The sequence below is a fragment of the Hyperolius riggenbachi genome, chromosome 1, assembly GCF_040937935.1.
Source record: "Hyperolius riggenbachi isolate aHypRig1 chromosome 1, aHypRig1.pri, whole genome shotgun sequence".
Classification (NCBI taxonomy): Eukaryota; Metazoa; Chordata; class Amphibia; order Anura; family Hyperoliidae; genus Hyperolius; species Hyperolius riggenbachi.
Genome location: NC_090646.1, coordinates 450,105,868 through 450,118,969, shown reverse-complemented (window position 1 = coordinate 450,118,969; position 13,102 = coordinate 450,105,868). Strand labels below are relative to the sequence as shown.

General features: G+C 41.6%; 1 protein-coding gene across 3 annotated transcripts in view; it reads right to left on the bottom strand.

Moving 5' to 3' along the window:
- Positions 1-13,102, bottom strand: part of SCARF2 (scavenger receptor class F member 2) — a 307,002-nt gene that overhangs the window by 122,814 nt on the left and 171,086 nt on the right. The gene's annotated exons all lie outside the window — the stretch shown is intronic.

The following is a 13,102-nucleotide window of genomic DNA, read 5'->3' as shown; positions in this document are numbered from 1 at the left end:
TTTAGGAAAACAATGAATAGAAGAACAATCAAAGGCATAAATTGCGCCGAGATCCAGATGTGGAGGACGGCATCCTAAAACAATGTGGATTTGGGAGAGTAACCATTGTTGTCCCGTGAAGTTCATTGTTTACAGCAGTTTTGTGCTTTCTATGACTAATATTTTGCTCAGCAAGAGAAACGGCAGTAGGTTTTCTATGTGCAACAAATGGTTTTCATAAAATGTTCTTCCAGAATGATGTTTATTATCCTGTTTATTCAACAGCTATGTGTATTTTATTTATTGCAAAGGTTTATTTCCTGTTTTCCATTCCCTAGTCCTAGCTAAAGCAAAGCTTGCAGAGACTGAGGAATTTTTTGGGTGGTACTTGTGTCCAACAGGTAGAACCTTGTATTAAAAACGAACACGGAAAAGTTAAGGATGATGTAGCTCTATTAGCAATGGCAGTAATATGTACGGAATAAGTAATCTCTAGACTCCCTATTAGTTAAAGATGTGAGAGACTTGTAGCTGCCAGGCATTGTGTCCCTCCAAATATTAATGAAACGAAGACTAGATAGTGGAGGAACAATGCACAGATTTTATAAGAGTTGCAATAAGATTGACAGGCTTCCTTGCAGAAAAAGGAAAAAAACTTACTAGATTAACAAGGTGTGTTTCTCTACCTGCACAATTCAGAAGTTATACTGTTGACAATATTCCAATATGAGAATAATTACTAGTCCTAAGGGGCATAGCAATGGCTTAGCAGCTGCTATAGAGCTCTGCAGCAGGGAGTATATATTTGAATCCAGCGTGAACCGAGCATCATTTTTAACACCCAGGGCAGCTCTATAGCAAATTAAGAATGCATTCTAAAAATGTGGTTTATTATTAAAAAAAAACATTCATTTTACCTCATCTTTTTACATTTAAGGGTTAAAATAGCCACTTCTTCCATCCATGAAAGGACTGTGGACCCAGACCAAAAGATGATGGAAGGCAGATAAGAAATCACCTCATTAGACTTAATTGACTACAAACAAACCCCCATTGTACTTCAAACAGAAAACATTAGTTACACTTGAAGAATTTCACACCTAGCCTGGATAATGGCAGGGGAGAATGGCAGGGTGTTGAGTTCTGAAACCTGGCAGCCCTTTCAGCTATTTGAAGCCAGGAGCTGCTTAGATCCCTTTAATTTGGGTGGCAGGTACTGCTAATAAATTGAGTATAGGTATATTATCATTTAGTATTTATATAGCACCAACGTATTACGCAGCGCTGTACAGAGTATATTGTCTTGTCACTTAGCTGTCCCTCAGAGGAGCTCACAATTCAATCCCTACCATAGTGATATACAGTGTATATATATATATATATATATATATATATTATATATATATATATATATATATATATATATATACATATATATATATATATATATATATATATATACAGTATCGCGTAGTGTATGCATCATAGTGAAGTGCCAATTTAGGGGGAAGCCAATTACCTGCATGCTTTTGGGATGTGGGAGGAAACCTGAGTGTCTGGAGAAAATCCATACAAACATGGGGAGAACATACAAACTCCATGCAGATAGTGCCCTGGGTAGGATTTGAACCGGGTACCCAGCACCACTAAAAATTACATTTTCCCCCCTATGTATCTACCACTTACAATAGGTAGTAAAAAGGGGACAAATCTGACAGATTCTGGACTAGTCCATCTTATCATATGGATTTTCAGAAGTTCCTTTATTTTTGTAAACACTCCCAGGAAAAGATCTATACAAAGATATCAGCCAGCTTACCTACTCACATTTTGGCAGTTGGACTGAACAACTACAGTTCTATAAGTGCTTTTGTAAATAAAGAAATGACTGAGAATCACCCACGAGGAGATGGACTAGTCCAACACCTGTCAGATTTTTTACTACCTACAGCGACATAGTAAAAAGTAATTTATAGTGCATTTCACCCTTGGAGAAATGAACATTAATATATTTGTATTTTACAATTTTTCGCTACAGTTGTCCTTTAACCTGAATTTGTATGTAATTTAGAACACTGTGCCTCCAGTGCCCCCTCTGTCCCTTGTACTGTGCCCCACCACTGTCCCACTCTATGTCCCTCCTCTGTACCGCCACAGTCCCCCATTTTGCCACCAAGTTACCCCTCTAAGTTTTTTCATCACCGAAAATGTCCCACGCAGCTTCAAGCTCCAAGCCCTTTCTGTCTTCTTCTGCTTTGGCACGAATGTGACATCATGATGATGGGCATGCTTTTCTTTTCATTGAATTGTATGTAACTCCAAATGTTTGTTTCAATAACACTGAATTACAGAGACTTGAGCAGCACCACTCTGCCTTTGTAGCAATTGTATATTAATACAGATAAATGTGTTAGCCAGCAGAGCACTCAGGGGTAGCCAGTGCCAGAAATAGAATCAGAGACACTCAGTAAGAATGTCCTGTCCCTTACATCAGCTTAAATGCAATATTTTCATCAATGTGCTTTAACACGTGCGATAAAGAAGTCTTCACAAAACACAGATACGTATTGCGTTATAAAGAAAAAAATCCAAATACCTCTGAGCAATAAGGAGCACATAACCAAGACTTTGCAATAAAAAAGGTTATTCTTTACTGAATTCACTAAGAACACATTTTAATTAGGATTACAAATCTGGATCTCCTCATGGCAGCCATACTACAGCCCACGAGAGACACACAAAGCTTTAAAGCAAGTGCTTTTTAATATCAAAGTCCTCATGAGGTACTGAACGTAGCTTTGAAACACAGAGCAGAAATAACAGAAAACAGCAGAAACAGACAAATCTTGGAGAGGCATCTCATGCTTCGTGGTTTTATCAAGATGACATTTCCTTTCAAAGTAAAAGCAAGATCTCATTTTCTTCCATGCTAAATGCCATAGATCACAGCTCTCATCCCCTGGATGGCTCTATACTTTTGCTTTTTACATCCTTCATAATCCTTTCTACAAATGTCCCAAAGTCTGGAGGGCCAAACACTTTTAGACCTGTTTATAAATGAGCTTTAACAATGTCAAGATTGGATTTGTAGTGCTAATGATTGATGCACTGTTATTTATAATGATGCGTTGAAAAACATCTCTTGTGCTACACTTTTTTTGGGGGGAAAAAATAGTCTCACCCCCTTTAGGTGGCAAATGTTATTCTTGTGTATTGCAACAGAGGAGTTTGGGAATACAAACACTCAGGATTTTTGGTCAACCAATCACAACTTCCATATTTACAACTGGACTCATTACTTTGTATGTTTGCTCTGTTGGCGAATACGCTGTCATAATCCTAATTACTTTTTACTCACTGCACTTTTTTGAAATTTTTGTCCCGGTCGCTATCATGCTGAGTCCCCTTACTTCTCTTGCATTGCTGTCTAGATATTTTTTTTTCATCATAAAACTTTTATTTTGGCGTAAATAATACAACAGCAAAAATGTTGAGAAACTTAAATAGCATTGTGATATAACAATACATCATTAAGAGATTACTACAAAAAACACTCCTATGAATACCGTCTTTAATTAGTTGTTTTATCTAGACCTTGTATAGGTAACAACTGATTTTACAGACTAGGAACTAGGTATCGAGGCAGGGGGCTAAGGTAGCTCTTGATACCAATACTTTTTAGATTAGCTCTGGAGTTTGCTGTCTAGATATTGACCATTCTTAATTAGTCTGAGTGAACTGGATGAAAATTATGAATGATGCAGGTTATGTTTAACCGCTGGTCATTTCCTGGCACACTCTTCAGGTCATCTGATGGTGTATGACTACGAAATGAGGTAGGATGAACAACTTATTACTGATGCCTTTCAAACTAAAATGAATAATATACATTTGATGGCCTTTGAGCTTATTTGGGGAAGAGAAATCCATCCCAGCGGACCACTGAGGTCAATCATGCTGGGGGGCACCTGCACACTAGATTTTAAGCTGAGATAATTACAACCTATATTAGCAGTGTTAAATGCTAATAAAAAGTCTTTAGGCAGAAACACTTTTAGGGTCTAGAGTGTGCAGGATAAAAAGTTGTTGACTGGCTATTGTACCTTTACAAAAATAAGTAGTAAAGAGTAAAATTAGCCATAAATTACTTTTCTCCCATGTTGCTGTCACTTACAGTAGATTAGCAGAAATCTGACAGAAGTGACAGATTTTTCTCTAGTCCATCTCTTCATGGGGGGATTCTCAGGTATTTATTTATTTTCAAAAGCACTTAGTGAATGGCAGTTGCTCTGTCCATCTGGCAAAAAACTGGGCATAATAAATAGCAGAGATTAACCAGGTCTTGATAAAAAGCATAAAAAGCTTTTTATGAAGACCTGGTTAATCTCTGCTATTTATTATGCCCTTTTTTATATATATATATATCTTTTTGGCAAATGTTGAAGTTACTGCTGTGTATCTGGGCCACCTCCAACATGGCGGCCCATCAGTACTGAGGACCAGGCATGCCTCTTCCAAGATGGCGGCCTGACTCCTCTTTAAAAGGGTAAGTCCTTGCAGGCTCCGCCCACTGATGATGCACTCGCTGAGTGCCGTTTGTTTTGCTAGATGGTAAGTCCTGGTGGGTTTATCCACTTACATCTTGTATTTACTGCTGCCATCCATATCTTTTAACCCCATACTGGGGTATGTCGGTTTTGCTGCCACTGTTTCGCTTGTTTTGCTGCCATTCACACTCTTTTTACTATCTTTGACCTACAGTCACCTCTGATGCTACTTGCTCTGTAACTTGCACGTCCCATGGCCACAATAGATAAACCCCTTCCATTTCTTTTTCCCCCCTCTTCCCCCCCCCACCTACTCCCTCCTCCTGACACACACCCTTCCCTTGGTCCCCCCCCCCCCTAGGTTTCCCCAACCCCCACCTCTGTGTGGTTCTCCTCCCCTCCCCCCTCTCTCTCTCTCTCTACCAAATTCTTTAACCTCCCCCCCACCAACACAGCCCACCAACATAACAATTCTATAATACAAAATAATGTACCTTTACTTTAATGTACTATATTATTTTGCACATGTTTGTCACTCAATGATTGAAGTTTTAAATGTAGGATGTATTATAGCAGAAACAATATACCCTCTGATCTCTGTCATTTGCAGCTGTAACTCTATTTTCTATTGCCTGAGGAAGCGGGCGCTGACCCGTGAAACGCGTTGCTTTGTTTTATCTGGAGTTCGTTAATAAATAGACTGAATGTACAGTCGTGTTGTGTCTGCTTGGAGGGGGTAAGTCCACCACTGCCTGCTCTAATTACCAAGTTTTGGCCTTTAAGCTCCTTTAAAACCCCTTTTATCCTTTTGGCGCCTCGGTTCTCTCTTATATAATATTGTATCCACCCTTGGTGGAGGGTTGCGACTCTTTCTACTATCTACAGAGAGCGACTTCTTATTCCTGAGTGGGGTCAGGATAATCTCCCCACCTGCCTTTACAGTGGTTGCCTATTGGTGACCTATGTTTGTGAGTATAGCAACTATTACTCTTTGTCATTACCCCCTTTGTCAATACATACTACACTATTGGGGCCCTTGGTGTTCCTCTGTTTATCACGATAACTAGAGAAATAATATTTCTAGACTTTCAGTTTAACATGATTTTTTTTTCTCCTACGAGATACTTTCCCCCCTTTCTTTAAAATAACTTTTCAACACTTTGCAGTTGAAAAAGCACCAACAAGTAGGTGAAATAGTACTATTGAAATTATTTTGAGTATTTTCTTGCTTGCTGGTGGTTTAAAAAGCATTTAATTAACAAGTTGTGAACATATCACCTAGTAGAAAACTCAGGAGACAAAGTTAATTGCATATGGGCCCCATCTCTTACTGCAGGAGTAATTAGCTGAACAGATCAGGTGCTTAGCCCAGACACTATAGCCTTCCGATAGACCGACTTACATTGTGCTACCCATCCCACTTCCTCCCCTGTGTAGACCGCAAATTGGAAGAATGCTAGAAAGCTTTAATGGCGAGTTACAAAGTTGCTGGGGAGATGTGACGACTCAAACTGGAGTGAGGATAGGTAGCTATGGTTACAGGTACACTTCCAATGCAAAGTCTGCATAGATGGGTCACGCACATGGTATATAAACCGTGGATAAGCCGACTCCCCCCTTCCCTAACTTTTAGCCCAGAATTTGGGAATAAAAGTAAAACTCAACAAAGATCATATCCACGCTCACTCATCGCTCAGCAGCTAGTTGTGAGTATTTAGGTGACTCGGAAGTGCCATTACTCCCTTATCTCTGATGGAGCAGCAGGCACTGCAGAACCCGTGAGAGGAGCGGTGGGGAGCTGACAGGCACATCACAACACTCCACCCCTGGGTAAGCAGCATGTTGTTGTTTGCCACAATCTACTAGCGATACAGAAAGCCTACACAATGGCAGGTTTGACTTATTGTATGGTTGTCAACAGCTTGGTCCAGGTTTGTGCTTATTATATAAGATTCTTGATACTTGGATTTTGTTGTTCATTTCATTGTAACCACCAGTTCTGTAATTTGTATGTTTATCATTGTCTGTATCATTATGTACCCCTTGTTGTTTTTCGACTTTAATCCGTGCAATATACAGTATATAGAGCTAAACTAACGGCATTACCTCTTTCTTGACAATAGGGGAGTTTCACTCAGAGATTCTTCTAAATATAATTTATATTTGATTATGTGGGTCAACAGATAACATTTCTGATTAAATAAAACAATTTTTTGAATTCTGACATACATTTTTAACCACCTTACGACCTCCTAACGCCGAGTGGTGGCCTCAAGATGGCTCCCCCCGGACCGCCTAACACAGATTGGTGTCAAGTCCGGGGGGAGTGTATTGCAGGGGACCGCGCGTGTATCCCCATTTGAGTAACTGTAATCATTCCCAGCAGACTGTTAAATGGCGAAACCGCTGTTTATTTACCTTGTACAGCGATGCTCTCTCCGGCAGCGCTGTACAGGGACAGCTCTGTCACGGAGCTGTCCCCTTGATTGGCCCAAAAGATAACCGCCTCTCATAGGCTGAGGCCTATGAGAGCCGATCACACTGATTGGCTCTCCGAGGGGAGGGAGGGATACTGGGTCGGGAAAATAAAAAAAAAAAGACGATTTTTTTTATTAAAAAATAACAATAAGTTAATTAAAAAACAAACAAAACAAAAACGCTGCAGCAGCAATCAGATGCCACCAACAGAAAGCTCTGTTAGTGACAAGAAAAGGGGGAAAAATTCATTTGTGAGCTAAGTAGTATGGCTCTGCGACGAGCTTTTAAAGCTGCAGAGCAATGAATTGTAAAAAAATAGCCTGGTCACTAGGGGGGGGGGGGGGGGGGGGTTAAGCCTATGGTCCTCAACTAGTTAATACAAAAAGATAACTGAGGTAACTTCAACTGGACATTTTTTTCTGCTTTTTGTGAGCTTTCCCTTATTCATGTCATGTTATATATAGTGAAAGTTACCTCATTTTTCCTTGGATATTCCTACGGCTATATCATGAAAACTTTCACAGAAATATTGCATGACAGGTTGCCTTTCCATGAGGAACAATGCTAAATTTCATGTTTTCCTTGCCCTTTATCGCCAAATATAACTTCACACATAACTCTGTAAGAGGTGTGAAAAAAAAGTAGCTCCTTCAATGCCGGAAATTTGATTCAGATATTTTCTTTACACAAAAAAGATCAATTAAAATCATTGTCCCGAAGCAGCAGGTTTTTACTCTTGATAAAATGGAACACAGGTGAGTCGTATAAAAGACAACCGTACCCATGAATTTTCATTACAAAAAAAGTCTGTTTTTATTCTCCAAATACCGGTATACAGTTACAACCTGCAGTGACTGAGCACGCTTCCACGCTTTTCTCATAGTCAGCCGTATGCACACGGCGAAGCGAAGTTACAATTATTTTATTAAAAAAAAGTAAAAATAAGCATTCCCTGCAGAGAAAATTTATAGAACTAATTTATAGGCTGTGCTTTACCCTGGAGGTTGTGAAAGGCAAATATTACTCTAATAATAACCATATGTAAGACTGTATTATATATTGAATTGAAGGAGACTAGTCATTCAAATAGCTTTTCACATGGCTGTGCAGAGCACAGTGTTTTATTGCTCGGAGTGAAGGGGTAAGTGCACTATAAATATGGCAGATCATCCTCAACTTGCCCACTGATAAATAACACAGCATTAATCCAGTGCTGATTTTACTAGCCTAAAAATATCTGAGGAATGCCTTGTTGCGTATTGTTCACAAACTATTCCTAATGAATGCTTTCTACAGTAATTTTCCTGGCTCTTTGTTACTCAGTACAGTCCTTCTACCATCTCCAGGCCCAGTCACTTTAGCTGTTGCTTGGAAGTTATACTTTGCTGCAAAGCATACTTACAAATTTGGTTGAAAAGACATCCATCCATCATGTTCAACCAGAAAAAAACACATCCTGAACCCACACATATCTCAGTTGATCCAGGGGAAGGCAAAAAGCCTTAAAAGGCCTGGGCTAATTAGGCTTAAAAGGGAAAATTCCCTCCTCACTCCAGATGGCAGTCAGATGAACCCCTGGATCAATCCCCCCTGGAAGTACCTAGTAAAGAGCAGGTATCTGGAATCACCCCAGCCACACTCCTACTCAGTGGCGTAACAATAGGGGCTGCAGAGGTAGCACCGCACCGGGGCCTTTGGGCTAGAGAGGCCCCATGGGGCCCACGCTCAACCACAGTATTAGCTCTTTATTGGTCCTGTGCTTGTAATAAATCACTTCTATAGATGCTTTGAATAGTAGTGATCATTAATATACTGTTCCCCATCCCCTTCTTGCACCTCTGGTTCTTGGCAGGTTTTGGTGTGCCGTGTCAATTGGAATGTATAGAGTGCTTGGGGGGGGGGGGGGCAAAACTTGCATCGGGGCCCATAGCTTCTTAGCTACGCCACTGCTCCTACTATATAGCTAGCAGCGTTTATGGCAACCAACCAGATTTTTGTCGGGAGCATTATAACTTGAAGAAGTGCCCACACGTGGTCACGAAACGTTGGCTGAAAGAGGAACTGTAAACCCAGGATTGAACTTCATTCCAATCAGTAGCCAATACCTGTCCCAAACATCACAGCCACCCTCAAACATCTGGTGCTTCCACAGCAACAGTTCATGTGAGCTTAGCCTAAGTCAAATACCAACTTATCTCCAGTATAGTGAATAGTTTTCTTGAAACAGTAAAATCACCACAGATGTTTGATTCCCTTCATAGCCTCATGAGAGCTTTTACATGACATCTGAAATTCCAGCATGTGCAAATTGGGCACTTAAAGAGGAGCTGTTAGGTATGAGGTCTCAGAGAAAATAAACACATATATCAGTAGCTAAAGATTGGCTGTACTTACATTACATATGCATTTCACTGTCCACGTTTGGATTTCACAGAATTTGTATATAGTATATGCAGAGATAGATGCTCCTGACAGCTCATGGCAGGCTCCATGTTTTTCTGTCAAATGTGTCGTCATGTCCTGCCTGCTTCCTGATCACAGATAAGCTGGTACTTGAACAACACAGTGTGCAGTGAATATTAATGAGCCATGTGGCTAGGAACAATAGCTGACTCCTGCAGTGTACTCTGCCCTGAGATTTATCAGTGCTACGCGCTGGACTGATTAGAAGCTGCTGTACCGTCTCATTAGCAGCCGAGGGGAGGGCCCCAGAATGCTTTGCAGTTTAGTATGCGGCTTGCGTCCTTATGGGTCTATAACAGCCTTTAAGATAAGCACACATCAAAGGTAACTGAGATTTTTATCTTCACTAATGGCTTTTGGGCTTCCTTCTAAACTGTTTAACACAGGAGAATAGAGGTTTAAATTAGCTTCTGCAGCCTGACAGTTACTCTTTAAGGATAAAAAAAATCAAAAAAAATCTATACAATTCACAACACTGCAATCTACATAATGCATAATATATATTTGTATATACTGTATTTATTTTCTCATGTTTTCCAACTAGTTCCCTTCTCCTGCATGTAATACAATTTATGAGCTAAAACTGGTTAATTTACTCAACCTTTGACCTTACAAGGTACTTCTCCCACTCCGTACACTGAGAAATGTCACTGATTATCCTATCATGTGGTACTACTTACGGAACCATATCTTAAACCCATCTGTTCTGTACTAACGTTCATTTGCAAAACAGACCTACATAACTCCCATGGAAACTGACAAATACATAAGCACAGCTCAGATGTTAAGATTATCTCTGCACAAGTAATTTATATTTAAATTAAGTTCATTGCCTTATTTTCCATGTCATGTGCTAAACACGAAGGATCACCTGATGTCTTCTGGCTCTTAAATAAAATCTGCAAGACGCAATTATAAGCAAAACGGGAACTTGTCTGTTAAAGGGGAACTCCAAAGTAACAAATGGATAGTTAGTTTAGATTTCTAAAACACGTTATATTTATTTAAACTATAGTGAAACTTTGTAAGTGGCATTTCGGCCCCAATATACAGTCCCCTTTTAGAGGAGCCTGTAAGGAGAACCACTCATAAAGCTTGCAGTGTAAATGCTTCTCACATGACCAGTGCAGTTTCTAGGCTAAAATGCACCCAGGGCGAGTGTGTAAAAATTGCGCCCCCCCCCCCCCAAGCAAGGTATGGGTGCCCGCAGTATAGGTTAGGCAGGTCTAGTTGCACTTAGTATAGGTCCCCCCAGTATAGGTAGCCAAGAATAGGTACCCCAGTATAGGTAGCCAGGCATAGGTGAGCCAGTATAGTTGCCCCCACTATAGGTTAGCCAGGTAGGTGCCTCCAGTATAGGTAGCCAGTATAGTTGCCCCCAGTATAGGTTAGATAGGCAGGCGCCCCCGGTATAAGTTAGATAGGTAGGTGCCCCAGTACATGTTAGCTAGGTGGGTGCCTCTAATATAGGTAGCCAGAATAGTTGCCCCCAGCATAGGTTAGATAGGTAGGTGCCCCCAGTATAGGTTATTTAGGTAGGTGCCTGCAATATAGGTAGCCAGTATAGTTGCCACCTGTATAGGCTAGCTAGGTAGGTGCCCCCAATACAGGTTAGATAAGTGCCCCCAGCGTAGGTTAGATCGGTAGCTGCCCCCCAGTGTAGGTTAAATTAGGTAGCTGCCCCCCAGTATAGGTTAGATTAGGTAGGTGCCCCCCAGCGTAGGTTAGATTAGGTAGCTGCCCCCCAGTATAGGTTAGATTAGGTAGCTGCCCCCCATCTTAGGTTAATTAGGTAGCTGCCCCCCAGGATAGGTTAGATAGGTAGCTGCCCCCCAGCGTAGGTTAGATTAGGTAGGTAGGTGCCCCCCAGCATAGGTTAGATAGGTAGGTGCCCCCCATCGTAGGTTAGATTAGGTAGCTGCCCCCTAGGATAGGTTAGATAGGTAGCTGCCCCCCAGCGTAGGTTAGATTAGGTAGGTGCCCCCCAGCGTAGGTTAGATTAGGTAGGTGCCCCCCAGGGTAGGTTAGATAGGTAGCTGTCCCCCATAATGGAGGGGGGAGCCGGAGCCGCGGGGAGGGCAGCCCGACCTCTCCCTCCCTCTCCTGGGCCGCCCTCCGTGCTCCCCCCTCAGATGCAGAGCGCAGCAGCAGCCAGGGAGGGAGCGCTGTATACTACATACCTTCCTGCATTCCAAGCGCTGCTCTCTCGCCGCCGGTCTCTTCCTCTCTGCCTATACGATGATACACACGCTGGTTCCGGCGGGAGAGGTCGGGCTGCCCTCCCCGCGGCTCCGGCTCCCCCCTCCATTTCAGCGCCCACCTCCCAACAGTGCCCCGGGCGGCGGCACGGGCCGCACGGCCCTAAAAACGGGCCTGCACATGACTACCTCAACTTAGATGAAATTTATACTGGAAAACGATAGGGAAAAGACCAGAGTACACAGCTGTCTGCAGATGTGAGATGGAAACAATGGCAGCAGCAAAGAGATATTAGTGATGGTTATTGTTACTATGGACAAGTTAATATGGAGTGACAAGATTACCTACATAGGTTGTGTTTTTTTGTTTTTTTTACAGATCGTGAACAATCACCTGTATATAACTTTTTTAACTTCAGTACATTAGTTATCCAAGATATTATGATGCAGTTGTTCATAAATAGGATTTGTGGTGCTGAGACAAAATATCCAGGTTGTCCCGGAGCTTACTCTTAAGTTCCATGTACGTGCTAGACCACGGTCTTCTGAAGATGGGTAATCCTCAACACTTAGCAACGAGCTGCTGCTTAAAATATGTTTTGTATGCTGAATTAACAATCTCCCTTGTACAAAACCCCCAGTCTATCAGCACAGATTATTTCAGCTACACTTCAGGTTGGTATCACATTTCTCTTACAACGTCATCTAGCGGTCTCCAGAGAAAATCCAATGATTTCAATCAGTACACCTGTTTGGAGACACAGGTCCAATATGCTCTGTTTCAGCAGACATTGGCTTCAATTCATGAAAGGCTGTTCGATAAAAAAAACTAGTCGGAAAAATACCGCATTCGTTATTTTAGATTTTTTTGCGAATTAATCAATATTTTCACAGGTGCGGTAGCAGTTCGGTAATTTACCGAAATACTATGCTTCAATTCACAAAAACTTGTTCGGTAACAGCAGAATTTCTCTGTGCTGTTACATGCTGTTCCATGCTGTGAAGGCATTACAATGGTAAAAGGCATTACGACATCCCTTTAGAATGTACATGTTTGTTATACTGCCTCTGCTCGCTCTGAATCTGTCCATTAGTCTTTCTTAACATTTTATTTAATTGCCACAGCTTAGATGAACTTCCAGGAGACATTACACATGCCATGCTTAGGTGATTTCCCCACTAGCTGCTCTGCATTTTCAGACCTAAGAGGTTAAACGTCTGAAGGGAGGCAGGGAAACCACTTTTCTTCTTTTCTCTCTGCTCGCTGCCTGTGGGGTAGAAAAGCTGGACCCTCCCAAGAAGCTTTTTGTAACCTATCAATGTCAGATCAGCGGGACTTGCAGGTGACAGGGGTTGTTTCTATTGGCTTCTGCTCCTGTCAGTCATAGCTTATCCCTCTCAGCTTGTGTGAACTCCGGCTCCTCCGCACTGTTTCCA